Raw genomic sequence first — 20,715 nt, 5'->3', positions numbered from 1 at the left:
GGAGAAGAAGAAGAAGAAGAAGAAGAAGAAGAAGAAGAAGAAGAAGAAGAAGAAGAAGAAGAAGAAGAAGAAGAAGAAGAAGAAGAAGAAGAAGAAGAGAAGAAAAGACCTTAGTTTATCGTAATGTGTATCTGTCAGGAATAAGTTAGGTCATGCTGCTGTAACAAACAGCCCCTAAATCTGCTTAGCATCAGACAAGTGTCCCTGCACCATACTACCCTCATATCACATGTACCCATGGTGTCTTCTTCCTTTCTACCCTAAACCTCCCTGTCTGCACCCAAGCCCAGGATAAAGCCACTGACCCTGAAGCTTATCCATTCAGCTAGACTGGATGGCGGGGGAAAACCCCAACTTTTCTCAACACAGTGAATCATCTGGGAAACAGAGATAATCCCTCTGAGGTGAGAATCCAAGGATGGGGTCAATCAATCAGCACAGCCTAGAGCCTGTAGTCTGACTCCCATGTTTGAAGTTCAGTGTTTACTCCGTCCGGCATGCAGGCAGGAATGGCAGAAGCTGCCTCCCCTGCCAGCAGGGCCTTGTAATGAAGCCAGGAAGAAATGCCTTGCTTGCTCCAGCCAGCCTTGCGTCAGGGCTGGGGAATGGGGGGACGGGGCCAGCGGCAGCAGGCCCTTGTCTCACGCCAGCCTGGACTCCTTCCTTCCCAGGAATCTGTTTCCAATCAGTTGGTCTTTTTCCCCTTTCAACCCAACCTTGCCAAGGAACAAGCATGCAAACCGGTGTCAGCTCCAGCACAGCTAACACGAATCCCCTGGAATTTCTGCTTTTGATCATGGAATGCAGGACCCTGCCACCTACCACGGGGACTCTTTGTCTCCACACTGTGCACCTGTGTGTCTGATCCCACCGTGCTAGCCTCTGTCCCCTTCGTCCAGGCCTATTTAATCCATGCCCAAGACTGGACCTTGGATCTTCTCCTGCTGCAGCCTCTTCCACCTCCTCTCTGCTAACATGAGAGCTCCATTGCATCTGAAGGGCCAGGTCTCCATTCTTACCTTCTCTGGTTGTCCTTTGAGGACAGGGGGCAGTGCCACCTGCCTCCTTGCAAGACCTCAGATGATCACGAATTGATAGAGCACTTTTATGGCCACTGTACCCTTGAGAAAAGTTAGGAGATTAGCCCCCATGTGACAAATGAGGAACCAGAGGTAATAAGAGTTAGGGGTTGGGGTGGGGGTGGGGCACAACCTGTCTCTCTCCAGCCCCCCCCCCCCGCTGACCCCCCTCGACCTCTGGCCACCCTGCTGAGCAGAGCACACAGGGGCTGTTCTTTCAGGAGAGGAGTGGAGATTGGCAACTGTCTCTGAACTTGTTTCTCTTCTGAGCATGCAGTGGGTCTGCATCTCAGCCCCCACCCAGTGGGTCTGCATCTCAGCCCCCACCCTGTGCTGAGAAAGTGAAGCTTTTGTGGCAGACATATCAAAGTGAGTCCAATCTCCCTGTTGCTAGAGCAATGTCACTTGGCTCCCCAAAGCATGTATTGACCTTATCTAGGGGTCTCCTACATCAATAGGGTGTTCTAGAAGAGACCCTGTGCTAAGTCTGAGTGAGCCCAGGCCTCAACCCTTTGGGTTCTCCTCCCAGTCACTCTGTCTCTCTCCCTGTCTCTCTCTCTCTGTCTCTGTCACTCCCTCCCCTCTGGCCCCACTGTCACCTCTCCTCCCCATGGGGACTATGTACTCATGGGAACACAGTATCCATATAAGGTCAGCTTAATTTGCAAATACAATCTCAATCTAGAAATAAGAATGTCTAGGGTTAGGGATGTGACTCAGTTGGTAGAATGCTTACTCAGGGTGTGTGATACCATGGGTTCAAGGGAGCAAGGGAGAAGATAGGAGAGGAGAAGAGAGTGCAGGAGGGGAGAGGAGAGGGGACAGGAGGGGATAGGAAGGGAGGGGAGGGAAGAATGTCCAGTAAAACTATGACTGAAACTCCCCATTTGGAATTATACCCTGCTCTTCTCTAGCTCTCCTGTCATGCCCCAAGTGGAGCTTGCGGCCCTAGAGGCTTTGGTAGAGGTGATTAAGAAGAAGAGGGACCACTTCAGGTGCCCTTAGACTAGCTGCTTCCCAGTTCTCTGGACCCATCACCCATTGGAGTGGCTCTCACAGAGATGGCCACACTCAACAGGCCTCTCTCAATCTTGACTTTTGGAGAGGCAGAGCTCTGTTTCTGGGGTTCCCCCTGCAAACCTCTTTCTTGGGGGTCTATATCGCATGCCTCCCTTCACCCCTCCAGTGGGCCCTAGTGAACAGGACAGCCCTGCCCCCCCCCACACACACACACAACCCATACATGATCTTGAAAAGCCCACCTCCCCGTGCCCTGCCTGACACCTAGAGTTGTAGCCACGGTGTACACAACTGAGTGTCTGTCCTGGCTCTTCCCCACAGCATCTGACTTGTTTTTTTCTTTTTCCTTTCTTTCTACATTTCATTGTCATTGGTGAGGAGTGAGAAACTGAAGGCAGGCTCCTGACCCTCCTCTTAGCCCCCATGCTTGTGATCCACTGGGAACCTCTGGTTTCACATTGAAGTATTTAAACCAGAGTCCCTCCCCTCCTCAGCACCAGGCCTTCCCTTCCCCCTCTGGTTTGCTGTCTCTTAATAATTTCCACGAGGCTGGGGATCAGTCACAGAGTGTTGTAAGGCTAGACCAGTAGTGCCAAGTGCACTCTCAGAGAGCTACACACACCAGCCCAATCTCTCCTTGGATGTGTGTATGTGTGTGTGTGTGTGCGTGTGCCTGTGTGTGTGTCTGTGTGTTGGAGTGTCTTTTGCTTTATGTTGTTGTTTAGTTGGTTGGTTTGGTTTGTTTTATTTGGCTTTTTTGAGACAGGGTTTCTCTGTGTAGCCTTGGCTGTCCTGGTCCTAGAACTCTCTCTATGTTGGTCTCCAACTCAGAGATCTGCCTGCCTCTGCCTCCCAAGTCCCAGGATTAAAGAAGGCCTGGGCCATCACATCCCATCGTCTCCTTGGTTTTTATTACCCATCATTTCTTGGAAATTCTCTCACCCCAGAGACCCTTCCCCTTGTTTGGTCTATTCCATGCTAAGACATTCAGCAGTAAGCACACTTTCTACACTGCCTGTATGTGTGTGCTGAGTGTGGCCTTGGGCAGCCATTACATGCTGAACATTTGGTTCCCAAGCTTATCAGCCTTCATCCATCCCATCCTGGGTGGGTAGCTCTGCCTGCTGGTTAAATAGAGCTACCTGGGCAGAACAGGGCTAACACACAGTTCTCTTACAAGGTGGAGTCTTTTTTGTGTTCACAGGCATGGCATCGTCTGGCTGTGGACCATCCACTTGCCTTTCACTTGTGTGTGCCTCTCTCCTTGCTCCTCAGGCCCTCTTGGAGCCTGGGATGGGTGAAGGCTTGGTACTTCACCAGCCCTTGGATTCTGCCGGCCATAATGCTGGATACTGGGTGTTATCTCTGAGTACATGCCACCCCCTGCTGGTCAAAGTGAGTTTCACAGCACTGACCTGGATAGCAGGGAGCCTGGGGCAGCTGGGATCCCAGGGAAGGTTCTCTAGAGTCCAGGTAAGCAGCATCAACTGTCTGTCAAATGGAAATGACCTTTCTTCCCACTCACAGGCTTGTGGGGTGAGTGAGTGTTTAGGTGATGGCGCATTTAGAGGATGTGATGGATAGCCAGGGCAAGCCACAGGATGCCTGGGGTTGCTGGCATTCTGAAGGCAAGAGTCCAAAGATGGGAAAGGAGACAGATGGATGGCTGTACTTCCATGACCCCACAGTTATCCACCAAGTGTTTAGACCCCAGTTTCCTATTCTGTGGAATGGCCTCTTCACTGTCCAGCAAAGGGCATAGACAAGAGGGATGCAGATATGTTCACACCTGTATAACTAACTCTTCCCCATGCCCACGCCAACAGAGGCTTGGCCTCTCCTCCAGCTTCAGGCGAGGCACATCATATACACTCAGTGGCATCTGCAGCACTAGTCTCACCCTCTCCAGGAGCAGAGGACACTTGGTAGTGCAAACACTCTTGCTTCCCAAGGGTACCCAGTGAAGCCCACTGCCATGATTTTTGGAGGCGCTGGGTGAGAGGAGTGTATCTGACATTTTCTGACCCCTACCATTGGGCCTGATTCTCTTTGACATTCAGCTCTTGCCTAAAGGGGTTGTTATAATTTTGATCTGAACCTGGACTCCCAGCTTGGAAGTAGCGAGAGATTTGCTCTCTTGACCACTAGAAGGCCCTAGACATCACTAACCTGCTCTGCTCTGGCTAGAATGTCCTCATGGGCAAAATCAGCATAGCTTCCATCCTGGCTCAGAAGTGGCTCTTAGTGGCCAAGGATACAGTAACTGTCCTATGTCCCTTGAGCCAGCCACAAGGGATGAGGATTGGTTGCACTAGCCCATATAAGTTTTCTGAACTCCGGAGCTCAGAAGGCTGCTGGCTCATCAAGTCCAAAGCACACAAGTCCTCTCCCTGGCTGCATACCACTGCCTGGGTCACTGTGTGTGGGCAAAGAGCTGGCCTCTGAAGCCAGCTCTTCACATTTGTCTGTATGGGTGCCTAGACCTCTCTGAGCCTAGGCTTCCTTTGCTATGCAATATACATATCAACACCTGCCCTGGGATATAGTCAAGGAACCTCTGTATCCTCACCTATCATGTCCAAGGTCATCACCACCAAGCTACAGTTGAGAGCAGCAATTAGAGCTGAAGAAACACTTCCAAATGTTTTCCTATCCCTAGCCTGGTGGCGAGGCTTGTAAGGCCCTGGCCACCAACCAGGCTTCACCTGAAAGGGCACGTTGAGACTTGGCTCCTTTGATGCAGATACAAACAGGAATCCAGCCCAGCCTCCCATTCCACCATTACAAGGTATTTCATCACTACTGCCTGAAGCAAGGACGGAGAGTCCAGCATTCCCAGTGTCCAGAGGAGACCTTCCCTCCGGTCAGGGAGCACAGCTGCCTTTACTAGTGTCACAAGCACAGGGTCCAGAGGCAGTCCTCCTCAGACACTGACGTCCCCAGGATGCTGGTAGCTCTGGCAGTCTAGAGGGAGCTCTCAGTCTCTACCTGGAAACCTGGGTACCAAGGTGGAGATGGCAAGTCACACAATGAATCAATCACCACGGGTTCCTGAATCTATAGAGAGGGCCATTTTCAGACTCTGCAGGGCTATACCTGACTCCCAACTCTCCAGATGTTTGGCTGCAGCTTTCTTTTTTCTTTTACTGAGAGGGCTCATGTACCCTAGGCTAGCCCCAGACTTAACATAGCTAAGGGTGACCTCCAACTCCTGATCCCCCTGGCTCCATCATGCCCATTTGGGATTTTCATTTTGTTTTGTTTCTGGCCTGGGATTTCCAGCCTCTACCTCCCACGTGCTGGGCCCAGCCAAGCGTTGAGAGTTTCGGTTTATGGTTGTTTTTTTTTCTCACATGAGATGGTTTTTCATTTAACATTTATTTTGTTTTGCATCTTAATTATTTGTGTTTGCGTTTTTGCCTTGTTCCCCTGCCCGTGAAGGTATTTTTACACACCACCTTGCCTTAGAGTCAGTTTATTGTTGTTGTTTATTATTGCTTTTTCAACTTGCTTATTAGGAATCTGTTGGGTTTTCATTCCTAACAATGGTAGACTGGTAATGAAAATTATTTGTCAAAACTGAATACACACACACATATGTGTGTGTATATATATATATATACATATCTATATATATACATATATATATAATTTTGAAAGAAAAGAAAAGCTACTGATTGTAGGTAGAGGAATGTCATATTTACTCCTGTGGCTTTCCATCAGGTCAACATTTACCAGTAGACTGTCACTTTTCCTGCCGTCCCTAAATATGACAGACTCACTTGGATAGGAGGCACTGCTGGGGGCCTTTCCAGAGAGGACCAACAGAAGTGGGAAGCTCACAGTGAGTATGGGTGGAAGCATCCCACAATGGGGGAGCCCCAGGCAGTGGGAGCACAGCATTTCTCCTCTCCGTGCTCCCGGAGGAGCTGCTCAGCCCTGCCAGCTCCACACCACCACAGTGGACTTGACCCTCTGAAGCCATATCTTTCCTCTGAGTTGTTTCTGTCGGGTGTTTTGTCATAGATAGGAAACTCAATTTGTTTCACAAATGGGGTCAGAGGCCACTGTCCATGACTGCTTGGGGTCATGTGCTTGGACAAAGCATGGTGTTTGTTGTTCCCCAAGAGTCAACCTGTCTTCCTTCCTGAGTCACATTTCCTCATTGGGACCTGGGACTTGCCAATTTGGGCAGAGCGGCTGGCCAGTGATCCCCTGGGATCTCTCTGCTTCCCAAGAGCTGGGATTATGACTGTATAACCATCTTACTACGTGGGTACTGGGAACTGAACTCAGCATCTCATGCAGGCACGGTCTCCTCAGCCTCTTTAACATGCTTCTTTAACTATGACTAAGTGTACATTGAATAAATATATTTTCACCCCACTTTTATTCCCATACATAGGTGTTGTCATGTAACTACCCCGTCTCTGTGATTATTAGAGATCAGAGCTCTGGGGCTTTGCAGTGCTTCAAAGCCAGTAAATAACTGTCTTTATGGAAAGGCTCCTTTCAGGTATGCTCTGGGGATGCCTCAGTCATGTTTTCCCATTGAAATTTAAAAGGTGGGAGAGGGAGCTGGAGAGGTGGCTCAATGGTTAAAAGCACTGTCTCCTCTTCCAGAAGTCTAGAATTTAATTCCCAGTAACCACATGGTGCCCACAACCATAGGTAATGGGGTCTGATTCTTCTGGTATGTGTGATGACAGAATACTTAAATACTTAAAATGCATGCACAGATAAATCTTGGAGAGAGAGAGAGACAGAGAGACACAGAGAGAGAGAGAGACAGAGACAGAGAGACAGAGACAGAGAAACAGAGAGAGACACAGAGAGACAGAGGAGACAGAGAGAGATTGAGAGAGACAGAGAAAGAGAGGGGGGAGAGAGAGACAGAGAGAGAGAGAGGAGAGAGAGAGAAGTTAAGTTAGTTCCAAATAAGGAAAGGGTGTCCCAGGATTTATGACCTGGACATGAAGCAGACAGAAGTTGGCCATCAAGGAAATGTCAATCAAAACCACAACAAGCTACCTATCATGGAGATTGCCACAGCCAAGACAGACATAACAAGAATCATTGAGGATGTGGGGAAAGCTGAGTTTTCCTGCAGTATATCTGGGTGACAGAACAGGGCAGCTCCTTTGGGAACCAGCTGGCCAGCCAGCAGCCCCTCCCACAGCCCCAGAGTATCAGAGTTCTCCTTAGACCCAGAGTTTCTGCTTAAAACAGATGTTTTAAGCTCAGGACTGCCACAGGGGACAAAAGGCAAATAAACTGTGTTACTGCTCAAAACACAGTATGCATTTGCTCCAATCTCCGTCCAGTGCTCTCAACAGCTTTGTCACAGAACTGCTGATTAGACCATGAGGTCAGAATGTCCACAGGCTAGGAGGCTGCCATGACAGGGCTGAGATAAAACTAGTAGAGTTCAAGATGTCCATACACAGAGACACACAGACACACATAGACCCATGAACACACAGACAGACATACACAGACACACAGACCACAGACAGACAGACAGACAGACAGACACAAAGAGACAAAGAGAGACATACCAAACAGAGAGACACACACGGACACACACACACAATCAGACACACACACATACACATATACACGATAAACAAAAATAAAGGACCATTGCCACTGAACAAAAACTGGATAAGCCCTCTATCCTCATGGACTCTTGGTATGTTTTAAAACCACTGATTTTGGAGACCACACCCCGAGCAATGCAGTATTCAGCTCCCACTGTAGATAACGCTTCTGAGAAGCTGGATATGAAAACCCCCAGGGACTTTGTAGATTACACCTCTGAGTGTGTGGGTACGATAAGAGTTACCTAGGTTATTTTGTAGAAAGCTGCTCTTTGCTTGTACCTATAGGTACTGACAGATAGCCAGCATGGGACAGAAGGCTTAGTGTGTCTGTCTTCAAACCTTTGCTGGTGCAGACTTTGAGCCAATCTGCTCCGCTCTACATGTGCACACATTGATCATTTGGGAAAAGCTTTTTTCCAAGACTGTACTGCAGAATGACCTTGGGCATTCCCAACTGGAGCAGGCATGTGTATCTTTTACAATGCCCTTGTACTTTCTGGGCAGCTCAAACATGGGAGTCCTTCAGCCTTATCACAAACAGAGGGCATTCATGGAAGAGGGAGATGCGAGAGGCAGGTGTTCCTGCGCTGATTTGGCTATTGCCAAGTACAAGGCCAAACAAAGTACCATTACGCACAAAATGTAGAGTTTCTTTTAAAACCATGTCCATGGGACGATAGTTTAGTTGGCAAAATGCCTGCAAGTGTGAGGACCTGAGTTTGATCCCTAAAACCCAAATAAAAAGAGCCGGGTGTGCTGGTATGCACCTGCTACCCCATGTTGGGTGGAGTGTGTGTGCAAAGATAGGAGAGTCCCTGGTCCAATCCACAAACTTCCAATTCAGTGGATCGAAACCGAGAAAAACATCTGACATCAACACACACATGCACACACACTCCTGTGTACACACATGGATACAAAAATGCATAGCTGTACCTGTGACTATTAGAGCATTGCCATGCTTAGCAGACCCTCTTCAGCTGCCTCTGTGAAGCAAGCAACCTGCCCACTTATGGTCAGCCCTCCCATGGCTGGGGCTGAAGTTTCAATAAAGGAGCTGTGCCTTTCTTCTTCATCTTAAGTGACTTGGTCTCATTTCTACTGTCCCTGGGCCATCAGATCCCATGGTCCAGTGCCCCGTGTCTACATGCAAATGTTCTTCATGACATCATTTATAAGAGCCAAGAGATGGACAGGACCCAAAAGTCTGTCAACAGAGAAAAGGGCATATTAAATGCAGTTAGTCCACACAATGAAATATTATTCATGAATAAATGGGGTTGTCTCAGCTAGAAGAGACACCATGACCAAGGCAGCTCTTATAAAGGAAAACATTTCATTTGGGGCTGGTTTACAGTCTCAGAGGTTTAGTCCATTATCATCTTTGAGGAAATGTATGTAGACAGACATGGTGCTGGAGAAGGAACTGAGAGTTCTACATCTTGGGTCTGCAGGCAGTAGAAGGAAACTGTGCCACACAGGGCAGAGCTTGAGCATAGGAAATCTCAAAGCTTGCCCCCATATTGACATACTTCCTTTAATAAGACCACACCTACTCCAACAAGGCCACACCTCCTAACAGTGCCACTCCCTATGGGCCAAGCATTCAAACACAGAGTGGAGACCATACCTAGTCAAACCAATTCATACTACAGTATAGATGAACCTTGATTTAAAAAAAAAAAAAAAAAAAAAAAGCATGCTAAGTGTAAGAAGCTGTCACAAAAGACCATGTGTTGCTTGACTGCACTGATGGTATGAATTGTCTGGCCAAGGGAAGTCCATAGACATAGAAAGTAAGTTAGCAGGTACGGGGGTTGGAGGGCTCTCCTGGGGACTAGGGATGCCTACTGGTGGGTACAAGATTTCTTTAGGGGATGACAAAATTCAGTGTACATTGAACTAAATATTTCAAATGTATGATTCATATGGTGTGCTATAATTATATATATTTGCACTGTGTGCATGCATGTATATGTGCATGCTCATACAAGTGAAAACATCCATGTGCAGTCACACGGCTCTCCACTCTATTTATTGAGCCAGGGTCTCCTGCCAATTGTGGGACTTACTGATTCCAGCTAGTGTAGCTTCCTAGCTAGCCCTGGGGAATCCCTGTCTCCAAGTGCTGGGATTACAGCTGGGCCACCACTGTTTTATATGGATGCTGGAGATCTCTGCTCCTGTTACCACACTTACACAGAAAGCATTTTATCTACTGAGCAATCCCCCCAATAACACTCTTTTCTAAAGAGAATGGATACCCTCCAAGACAATGAAAATAAAGACCATGACTCCTGGAAGCATGGGCTATTAGTCAGTCAGGAACTTGCTCATCCTTATTAGGTCTTTCCCATATTAGATTATTTCCCCATACTTTGCAAGAAATCCAAGAGCTATTGAGAAACTGGCCCAGGATCTCTTCGGTGGTAAAGCTGTGGTTTGAACCCAAGTCCGCGCTCAGTTGAAAGCATGGTTTATCGTCTCCTGGGAAGGCACTGGCACCTGGTAACCAAGTCAGTGGCCGGACGGGTACACAGCAAGAAAGAGAGCATGAGTTCTCCAGGCTGGGCCTCCTTTCTCCCATGTTCATTATCTGGCCCAGGAAGCCAGAGACCATGGAGTGAATGGTCAAGGCTCTTTATCTGTTCCTCAAGTTTTCTCTCAGAATGTCCCTGCTTGGGGCCCCTAGAAGAGAAACCCAGCCAAGAACTGCCCTTGTGGTCCCCAGGCTGGTTTCAAACAGAGCCAACTCAGTCCTTCCAAGGCAAGTTCAACTCTCCCACGTGGCCTTCAGGACTTCCCACCATTATTGTACAGAGATAATACACTTACATGCCTATGTGGGCAAAGATGTTCGTCTCTTGCTTATAATAAAGAAAAACTAGAAAGAGTCTCAATGCCCAACACCAGGAGGCTGGATATAAGACACCAAAGGAAGAGCTCTAAGGAAGCCTGCAAGAAAGCCAGGTCCAGAGACTGGATCCTACAAGGCCAGAACTTGGGGCACTAGGGCAAAGGGTGGGTGTAGGTTCAAGGTCAGGCTGGATTCAGAGAAAGACCCTGCTCCAAATACAAAAGCAACAAACACAAAAGAAATCTGGGCCTGACCAGACAGCTTATCAGGTAAAAGTGCTCACCACACAAGTCGGATGACCTGAGCCTACAGTGGAAAGCAATAAGTAACTCCTCCTCAAAGTTGTCATCCGCCCACCACACACACACACACACACACACACACACACACACACNACANNGAAGGAAGGAAGGAAGGAAGGAAGGAAGGAAGGAAGGAAGGAAGGAAGGAAGGAGAGGGAGGGAAGAAGGAAAGACAGAGAGAGAGAAGAAGGAGGAGGAGGAGGAGGAGGAGGGAGGAGGAGGAGGAAGAAGAGGAGGGGGAGGAAGAGGAGGAGGAGACTGTATAAAAAGGCTTGCTGCCATCAAGAAGTATTCACAATGTATGAAGGGAGAGGGGCAGAACAGACCCCTGGGCACTGCTGCCTGGCACCCAGCTAACAATCCAGCCAGATGACAACTCCTCTAATCACCAAGGGTCTTGGGCTTTGTCTGTTCTTACTGTTGTTCCTGCTGTTTCCCATCGTGGAATCTGGATATTCCAGCCCATTCTAGGTCCTCCCTCCAACCTAGCTAACCCTGCTTTACCCTCAGGTGAGTTCCTGGGAACCTCTCCAGCCCCCTGAAGCCACCCTCCTCTGTTCTCTGTCACACTTGGGAGCTGCACTGCCAACCTTCTGGGAACAGCAGACAATGAGAACATAACGCCCTAATGGCTATTGTTTTCTCTGTTTGTGTCTGTTCAGCCCCCAGTGACTTCTGGGTAACCATATGGGGGGGGGGCTCAAGAGTAGCAAGAGGATGGGGCACACAAGGCTTGGCCTGGACAGCACTGGGTAGCAGCTGACAGATTTCATAGACTGTGAACTCTCTCTTGGGTCAGTGGGAATTCTATTCAATATGCCTAGAAAAATAAGCACCTTTTTTGTCTGCTTGCTTGTTTTGTTTCCAGATAGTCTCACATAACCCAGATTGGCCTTGAACTCACTGTGGATGGAGGATGACCGTGAACCCCTGATCTTCCTGCTCCTATCTCCCAAGTGCTGGGACTACAATCCTGCAACACCATGCCCAGATTATAGGGCAGACTCCTGTTTATGATCTCCAAGGCCTCATGTGATTTTGCTGGAGCCCACGTCTCTACTGCATCTGTTTCTTCTCATGGCTCTGCTCCCCAGTTGTACGACTCTTTAAAATGGTTCTCCAACATGGAAAAAAGCAAGCAAGCACATGCATTGGCTGATCCTCCCCAGGTCCTGTTCTTCTCACCTTCAAAATGGCCATCTACCCAGTCCCCACGGCCCACTCCACCTCTCCTCTCCCCCTCCCTCCCATGGATCCCATTGTGAGGGTTCTGTGAAGCCTGGGTGGAGCCTGCTTGGTGAAGCGTACAGGGTACAGTAGCTATGAATGGCTGTTATTACAATGGCATTGAAAGCAGGGGACCCAGCTTCCTGGTGGGATGGGAAGGTAGGAACTGGGTGGGAGCAAGGACAAAAGATGAATATTTCCCCTGGGCCCCAGGCTGGGCCCAGCTGGATCTGGCAGGTCCTGCTCTGAGATCCCTGACCCTTTCACAGGGACCTGATGAGGCTGGAAAGAGTGGGGCCTGTATGGGTCAGAGCCTGATGGTGGCTTCCCTCAGACCAAGCTTGGATGCCTGGGCCAGGCAACAGGGGGATGTCAAATGCCCTTTTACTTTGCAAGTGGCCAAAGATTTGACTCGCTCCCCTCCTCTGGTACAGAAGGTTGGATGCTGGTTGCCAGGGGTTTGGGGGGAAGGAAGTAGAAGCTGATGCTCAGTGGATCCAGATAAAGCTTCTAGAAGTCGATTCCATGACAACACATCATTAAATATGGACAGCTCTAAGCCGATCACTGTGAACTCTGTTTCTCTAATGCCACTGTGTCTTGCTTGATGCGTCCTGAAGTTCCCTCGTTAGACACATGTGTAACGGTAGCTACTGAGACATCCAATCAGTAGACCTCTACTCAGGGAAGATTGGTGGTGGCCTTAGTCTCCACCCCACTGCCTGCAGCTCCCAAACTCCAAACATGGAGAATGGTGACTAAGGACACAGACTCTGAAATCAAAAAGTCCAGAGACACCCTCCCACACACACATACACACACACAAGTACCCTGTAAGCTGGGCAGGTGGCTTAACCTCTCCTTGTCTATAAACTGGGCCTCATGGCCTTGCCTGCTTCTAGGATTGTCATAAAGCAGAAGCCCCCACACACAGCATCTGCCATGCGAGCTGGCACCTCTCTCCACATCGTCATGACCCTGGATGGTAGCTATAGCCCTGAAACAGGGCTGAGGAATAGTCTGGACTTCGGAAGCCAAGACATCAGAGAAGTCTTTGGAGGATACCAGGTTACCCTAGGCAAGAACAAGGTACCTCAGCCCTGTACCTCAAGTGTCTGCAGAGCTATTGTGAAGTGGGAAGGAGAGTTAGCTGTATCTGCAGTCCTGTGGATGGATGCTCAGGGCCAAAGGGGAACTGGAGACAGCAATCAGCCCGACAGAAGAACTTCCCGTAGCCAGGGCTTTCACCCATGACAGAGACAGCACAGGACTGGAAAAGAGCCCAAGCCTGTGACGCTGAGGCTCACGGGAGAGGATTCCTGCTCTGCTGGGATATTGAAGGAAATAACATTCACCTCCTTTTTTGGCCTTGATCTCACTAGATAGTGCCCCAAATCCCTTCCATGTTTGGTAACACGGCCAGCGAGAGTTTACACCATTCTAATAATAAAACATATTAACCATGCTAGAGCTGCATAGTAACAATAAACATTAAGTTTATAATGAGACCAACTTTGCATTTGTGTAGGCAATTAGGTAAATTAAGTGTGCACCAATGCTTACATTAGTATAACACATCTCTATAATGATTCAATCGCTGCATTTTTCATTGTGAACCTTCAGAATAAGCTCCTGTCGTATATGAATTTTGTGATGTCAGTTTTCTACCGAAGAGTGAGATAATTTCATCTTTCCTCTAGCAGGTGCTCAAACTTTTATGGTTGGCACTTGGGAACGTTTCAACATCTCCGCTCATTATGGGAATGCTAAATGTCTTTCATAGTGAAGTTTTAAGCCCAGCCGGGCACAGCTGGGAACCCATTCGTCCCAGGTACTCAGGGGGCTGGAGCAGGAGGAGCAACATTTGAGCCCTGAGGACCAGAGGTCAGCCTTGTCAACACGGCAGGTCTCTAATTCACAATGAAAACAACTCAAAGACAATGCTTGTCAGCTTAGATTTCACAGCTCTGTGAAAACAAAAAAACCAAAGCTTCGTGCTTTCAAGCTGTGTTTCCTTGACCTTTAATCCTGAGGACTTTTCGATCGGACACCACCTATTCACCAGCTCCACATCAACATCCTCTTTGGGATGACATATTTTGACTTTAGTTATTGCCAGAGTCAGCACCACTTCAAGACTTCTCCTTATCCACATCTCTAAAAATGTCACAGATATATCGTGATACCCAAGAAGAGAGGAAACGGCGGAGGGAAGCTGGATCGGACAGAGGTGATGTTCTCAATCCGTTACTGTTAAAATACCTGACTTTGGCAATTCTACAAAAGCATGTGATTATGCGTGTGTTGGGCCTGGTCCCTCAGGTTGTTGGGAGGCACCGAGAGATGCTCTGAGGCTTAAGCCTCTGACTTCATAGTAAATCCACCTCTGCTTCTCCTCAGAGCAAAAGCCCTGCACTCCCACGCTTGAACACCAGCGACCGCCTCTTGTCCTCTTCATGCCACTACCCAGCCCTATGGCCCTGGTAGTCCCTGTGTCTAGTTGTTCTGCCCTCGTAAGACAAAGGCTGGTGAGATGGCCCAGTCACTCAAGTACACAAACATGAGGACCTGGATCCCCAAGAACCCATGTAATAATGTCAGGTGTGTGACAAGCTTCTGCAACGTAAGAGCTGGGAAGGTTGGCCCAGTTGGTGAGTTCCAGGCCAGTGAGAGACCCTGTCTCAAAGAAAGTAGATTCCTGAATACACATGCACACACACACACACACACACACACACACACACACACACACACACACAAGCTTGTAATACATCTGAAATAAAATATTGAATAGTGGCTAATTCATAATAGACTCAGGTTGGGAAATGTTGAAGTAGCCTGCTCAAGATTCCCAGATAATACCATCAGAGCTAGGGACTAACCCTGAATGAATGAATGAATGAATGAACAAATGAATGAGCCATCAGATGACCTCAAGTTTTCCAGACTTGGGCAGGGAAATCTAACTTCTTGGCAGAACCCTTGATCCCTGCCTGTGTCCCACTGTGACTCATCCGGGTCAGGGACCCCAGGAGGAGGTCTTCTGGGTACAGCATACGTGTCCTCCCTGTCCCCCATATCAAGAGGCACGGAAGAGTGTGGGGACCAGTGTGAGAATCTTGTCTTCCTTTTCACAGTATTTGGGGTCACATCCAAGACTTCAGGCCAGGGCTCTACCACTGAGACGCCCTTACTCTCTGAACTTAAATCTTTTTTTTAAAAAATCGTTGTAGTTAGCACACTAAGTCAGGGCTTTCGCTCTGACCTTTTCATATACAGGTGGGCTGGAATTTCTCTGGGCAGGTTGGCCTCACTAGACGAAATCAATTGATTATGTTGCTTAAGCCTTTCAGGTGATTGATCAGCCGTTTTCATTTAAAGTGCAGACAGGATCTTAGAATAGATTGTGCATAATAAGGATAGTGAAACATTTAAAATATATTGAATCATTTTTCATTTTATGATTATTAAATGTAGATTATGTGTTAGATATTGGAAATATAAACTAGATGAAGCCTAAAACATTCTGATTGGGAAAACGGTTTGTATACCATGAATACTCGTCAAAACTGGACACTTGATTTTAAGTTATTTCCAAGTTAGAAAAACAGACACAATGACAGAGAAACAGATAGAGTATGTGAAAATTAAAATGGAAAGTGAAACTGAATGAGCATTAATATAAGAGTGGTAGGGCTTTTAGCCTGAATCTGTAGGTAGACACCTTAGGACTCATATATATCTTGGCATAGCTAGAACTTAACAGGTCCAGTCCAAAAGGGATACATTTGAGCAAAGCAGCAGCTGATAGAATGGGAAAAGATTTTACCAACTACACATACAAGGGAGTGCTAATATCCAAAACACATAAAGAACTAAAAAAAAAAAAAACCCTATATATCAAGAAAACTAATAATCTCAATTCAAACATGGGATAAAGATGCAAACAGAGAATTCTCAATAGAGGAAACTCAAATGGCGGAGAAGTATGAGAAAAGAAAAGAAAAGGAAAGAGAAGAGAAAATGTTCAATGCCCTTAGCCAACAGGGAAATGAAATCAAAACTAGTTGAGATTCTACCTTATACCTGATAGAATGGCAAAGATCAATGAACAAAAGATACCTCATGCTGGTGCGGATGTGGAGTAGGGACACCCCTCCATTCCTGGTGGGAATGCAGACTTGTACAACCCCTGTGGAAATCAGTTGGCAGTTCCTCGGGAAGGTGGGAATTGATCTACCTCAACTTCCAGCTGGACCACTCTTGGGTGTGTACCCAAAGGGCACTCCATCCTACCACAGAGACCTTGCTCAACCCTGATCATTGCTGTGCTATTCATAACAGCCAGAAACTGGAAACAAGCTAGACAAATGAATAAAGAAAATGAAGAACATTTATTTACATACTGGAGTATTGCTCAGCCATTAAAAGAAACAAAAACAAAATCATGGAATCTGACGTCCTCACCCATGAAATGGGACTGATGACAGTCCACAGGTACACAGGACATGTGAGGTCAGAGGAAGTGCCCGGGCCATGGAGACAGAAGCGTGGTGGAGTTTCATCTTTAGGAACAAGCCCGAGCAGAAGCTGCCTTCCTGTGCAGGCCCGGCTGTCCCAAGCCCACACCTTCACACCATTTTGGCTGATGCTTCTCTGTGGATGTCAGTGAGGAAGATGGATGCTTGTCATTGTAAAGCAACACTAGAATGAGCTCTCTTCCCTCCCTCCTGAAGTAACAGGCATGGGCCCATGCCCATTGAGGAGAGCTCAGGAGTCCTGCAACTGTCCCTGCACTTGAGTTCTTGTAAGGAACTAAGACATTGCCATCCGTGTCCTCAGCCAGTGTCCCACAGGTAAGTCAGTAATGTGGCAGAGGAGTCAGGAAGGAGTCATAGTGTCTCCTGTCCCCAAATCATCACCACCACTTCACCACAGTGGCAGCCAAAGAGCCAGCTGGGAGCTGGGCTGTGCACCTCCTATGTGTCACACTTCTCCATGTCTCTCTATAAGGTAGCTGGCATTGTCCCTATCCCTCAGAGAAAGAAACCAAGGTGCAGGCTGGCATAGCTCCCATCTGGGGAGTCTCTTCTCAGCTAAGCAATTCCTCTTTTAAAATTTAACACCTTGGTAAGTAACTCCAGCAAATAGAAGGACTCTCCCTCCCTCCCTCCTTCCCTCCCTTCTCTCCTTTTCCCTCCCTCCCTCCCTCCCTTCTTCCTTTCTTCTTCTCTTCCTCCCTCCCTCCCTCCCTCCCTCCCTTCCTTTTTCCCTTCCTCTTTCTTTGCAGTTCTGGGAACCATGCTACTCAAACATTTTTACTACTGAGCTATAGTCCCAGACTTTACAATTTAGTTTTTTAAATCTAACATTATTTTCTAGCCAGGAGTGAAAATAGCCACGTGTTCTGTATCAAAGAAACAAGAACTTATCCCAAGTGTTCATGTCTGTCAGTCAGTATGGGATAGAAGTTGACATGTTTGTTGAATAACTGACGACCACTTCACCTGTCACTCGTCTGTCTGTAGAATGATAGCTCAAAAGATGAGCCCCAACCAGCCCAAGGAGCAAAAACTGGAAGCCTGTAAGTCAGGTGGACCATGAACAGTTGTTTAATCTACATGTTATCATTTTAGAAGTGGAATTTCTAGGGGCTGGAGATATAGCTCATCAGTTACTATTTACCCAGAATGCACAAAGCTCTGGGTTCAATGCCAGCACTGAATACAACCAACTATGGTGGCAAATGCCTGCAATCCCAGCACTGCGGAAGTTCAAGGTCACCAGGTCATCCTCGGCTACTTAATGAGTTCAAGGCCAGCCTGGACTACCTGAGACCATGTCTCAAAAAGTAATAATAAAAGAAAACTTGGATGTCTTGGTAACATTGTAAAAATCAGAAAAGATTGTGCAGAAACCTTCGCTTTGTGGTGGACATTGGCACCTGTGTCCATGTTCCTCCTGGCAGAGTTAGATGGTATTTCCCAGGCTCCCTTGCAATTAGGCCCATGGGACTATGTTCCAGCCAAAGGGATGTGGACAGAAATATGATGTTGCCCGGTGCATAAAACCTCCCTTACCATAACCCTCCCCTGCTGCTGGCCAGACAGAGAAGGCCTCGGGGAGACTCATAAACTGAGAGTCTCTAGAGCTATTCCACGGCCAGTGGAGCCCCAGATGACCCATGCTGGACGTCGAGGAGCAGGAAGCAAACCTTGGGAAAACTAGACTTGCTTCCTCATTCTCAAACAAGGCCATGGCCTTCACTGCAGAAGCCGATCCCCTGGCAGATAGCAAGACCTCAAAACTAATATATTGGTAAAGAATCCCAGGCAGAGGTCAGGAAGCCATTTCTGTTTGGGGCAGAGCTGGAGAACTTAATGTGTTCTCTGTGGGATTCTCACAGTGGCTATGCTGGGGGCAGTGGGAGGTCCAGCCCTTCTCATAGCCACAGCGATCCCCTCAGGCCGGTGGAAACAAGCATTTCCTGGGATGCTCAAAGAAAACACTAGTGGCTGCTCAGAGACATTTTCTGTGCAGCATCTGCCAAGGAGACAGTGGACAGCAGCATCTGCTGGGAGCCTCCTAGGACTCTGGTATCTCCCTCAAACAGATGAGATGATTGCTCTGCCCGGGAGTAACAGCAACTTTGTCAGCCAGAAACACTGCAGAATTGTTGCTCCTCCCCTTCCTCCTCCCTGGGGGTCTGCTGGCTCTCCTACCTCTACTGAGAAAGTTGAAATCTCAGAGATTTGAACTTGTTCCCTGCCCTTCCCACCAGATACAACCACCACACTTAAAGGACTAGGAAGACATCAGGTAGAGACAGAAGATAGAGGTCCTTGGTCCTCAAACTTAATTTAGAAAGGCCATGCTGGAAAATTCCACAAATCCGAGGGCGTTGTGTATACAAAGGTTCTGAGTTGTCCTCTAGGCCTGACTGAGCACATGACAATCACACAATGTCCATTAAAGTAGAGAAATAACAAGTGCTCACACAGCGCTGCAACAATCTATACAGCTTTGAGGTACAAACATTTTAAATATAGGAAGTTACTAGTTAGACTCACTTGGCAGCAAAACTCTGACCTATGGTCCAGAGGTGCGGCTCAGTTGGGAGGGTGTCTGACTAGCATGCCCAAAGCCCTGGGTTTGAGCCCCAGCACTGCAGGAGCCGGGCATGGCGGTTCACACCTGTAATCCCAGCACTTGGGATGTAGAGGCAGGAGGATTAGAAATTCAAGGTGATCTTCAGCTACAGAGTGAGTTCAAAGCCGGCCTGGAACACATGCTTCAAAAGATCAAGGGGGTTGGTGAGATGGCTCAGTGGGTAAGAGCACCCGACTGCTCTTCCGAAGGTCCAGAGTTCAAATCCCAGCAACCACATGGTGGCTCACAACCATCCGTAACGAGATCTGGCACCCTCTTCTGGAGTGTCTGAAGACAGCTACAGTGTACTTACATATAATATAATAAATAAATAAATCTTAAAAAAAAAAAAAGCAAAAGCAAACAAAAGTGAGGTCCTAACTTGAAAAGATACATGCAGAAAGAACGAATGAACAAAAGAAAGAAAGAGAGGGGGAGGGAAGGAGGAAGGAAGGAAGACCATTAAAACCTTATTCTTTGCAGGAATATCAATGTATTAAAGTATGGGACACTGATCTAGATCTCATTGGTGTGATAAATAAAATATATCATGAACTCCAAAACATTCCACATCCCAAAATGCACTGGTACCTTGAGACACCGGGGTTGTTGTCACAAACCTAAACAGAGGATCTATTTATCGCCACCTAGAATGTAGACCCTCACACAAGCATGTCAGAGGAGTTTGTTTGAGCCGGGCTCACCTGGGAAACGCACACACTCTGGAACAGATCCCAAGGCTCTGGGGTTACAGATTTAACAAGAACAAGATGGCAGTTACGGCTGGTTGGCTCTTGGTGGCAAGAATGTTGGGTGTTGGTTGGTCCCTCGGCTCAGGTAAGATAAAGAGAAGCTAGAGGAGGGCACTCCTGAGGACGCTTTTGCCTCACATAGCCGCGTGTCCATGACGAACTGAGGTGAAATGGTTTAAGATCCAACTCAATTAGAGCGTGAGATTCCAGAGCCCTCAAGTCTAGCAGGCTCAACAGGAACTTACTGGTCTATTCCTTACTTACGATATCACCACCTCTTCTCCCCATCTCCCTCTTTTTGAGATGGGGGTCTTATGCATATCACACCAGTCTCAAATTTACCACAGAGCCAAGCATGCCTTTGAACTTCCCGCCTCTGCCTCCTGAGTGCCAGGTTTACAGGCATGCACTACCACGTGCAGTTTACGTGCCATCAATGAACCCAGGGCTTCCTTTGTTGCTAGGTGAGCTTCCGCCCACAAAGACACATCCCCAGGGGTCCCGGGGCCGCTAGAGACAACCAGGTAAATATTGCATCTGAGGGTGTCTAGCTAAAGTCCGAGGTGGAGAGGGTGACATTGCTCTCATCTAGGAATCTGAAATCTGCAGGTCACAGTGAATAAATGTCCCTCCCAAGGAGATGAGGGGACAGAGGTGAGGCAAAGCCTCCTCCTTTGCTTCTCACCCGAAAGTCCTGTCTGATTGGTCTTTGGCAACTAGAACCAA

Source organism: Mus caroli, chromosome 2 (genome assembly GCF_900094665.2).
Source record: "Mus caroli chromosome 2, CAROLI_EIJ_v1.1, whole genome shotgun sequence".
In the NCBI taxonomy this organism is placed as follows: domain Eukaryota; kingdom Metazoa; phylum Chordata; class Mammalia; order Rodentia; family Muridae; genus Mus; species Mus caroli.
Note: the sequence above shows the minus strand (reverse complement) of the source record.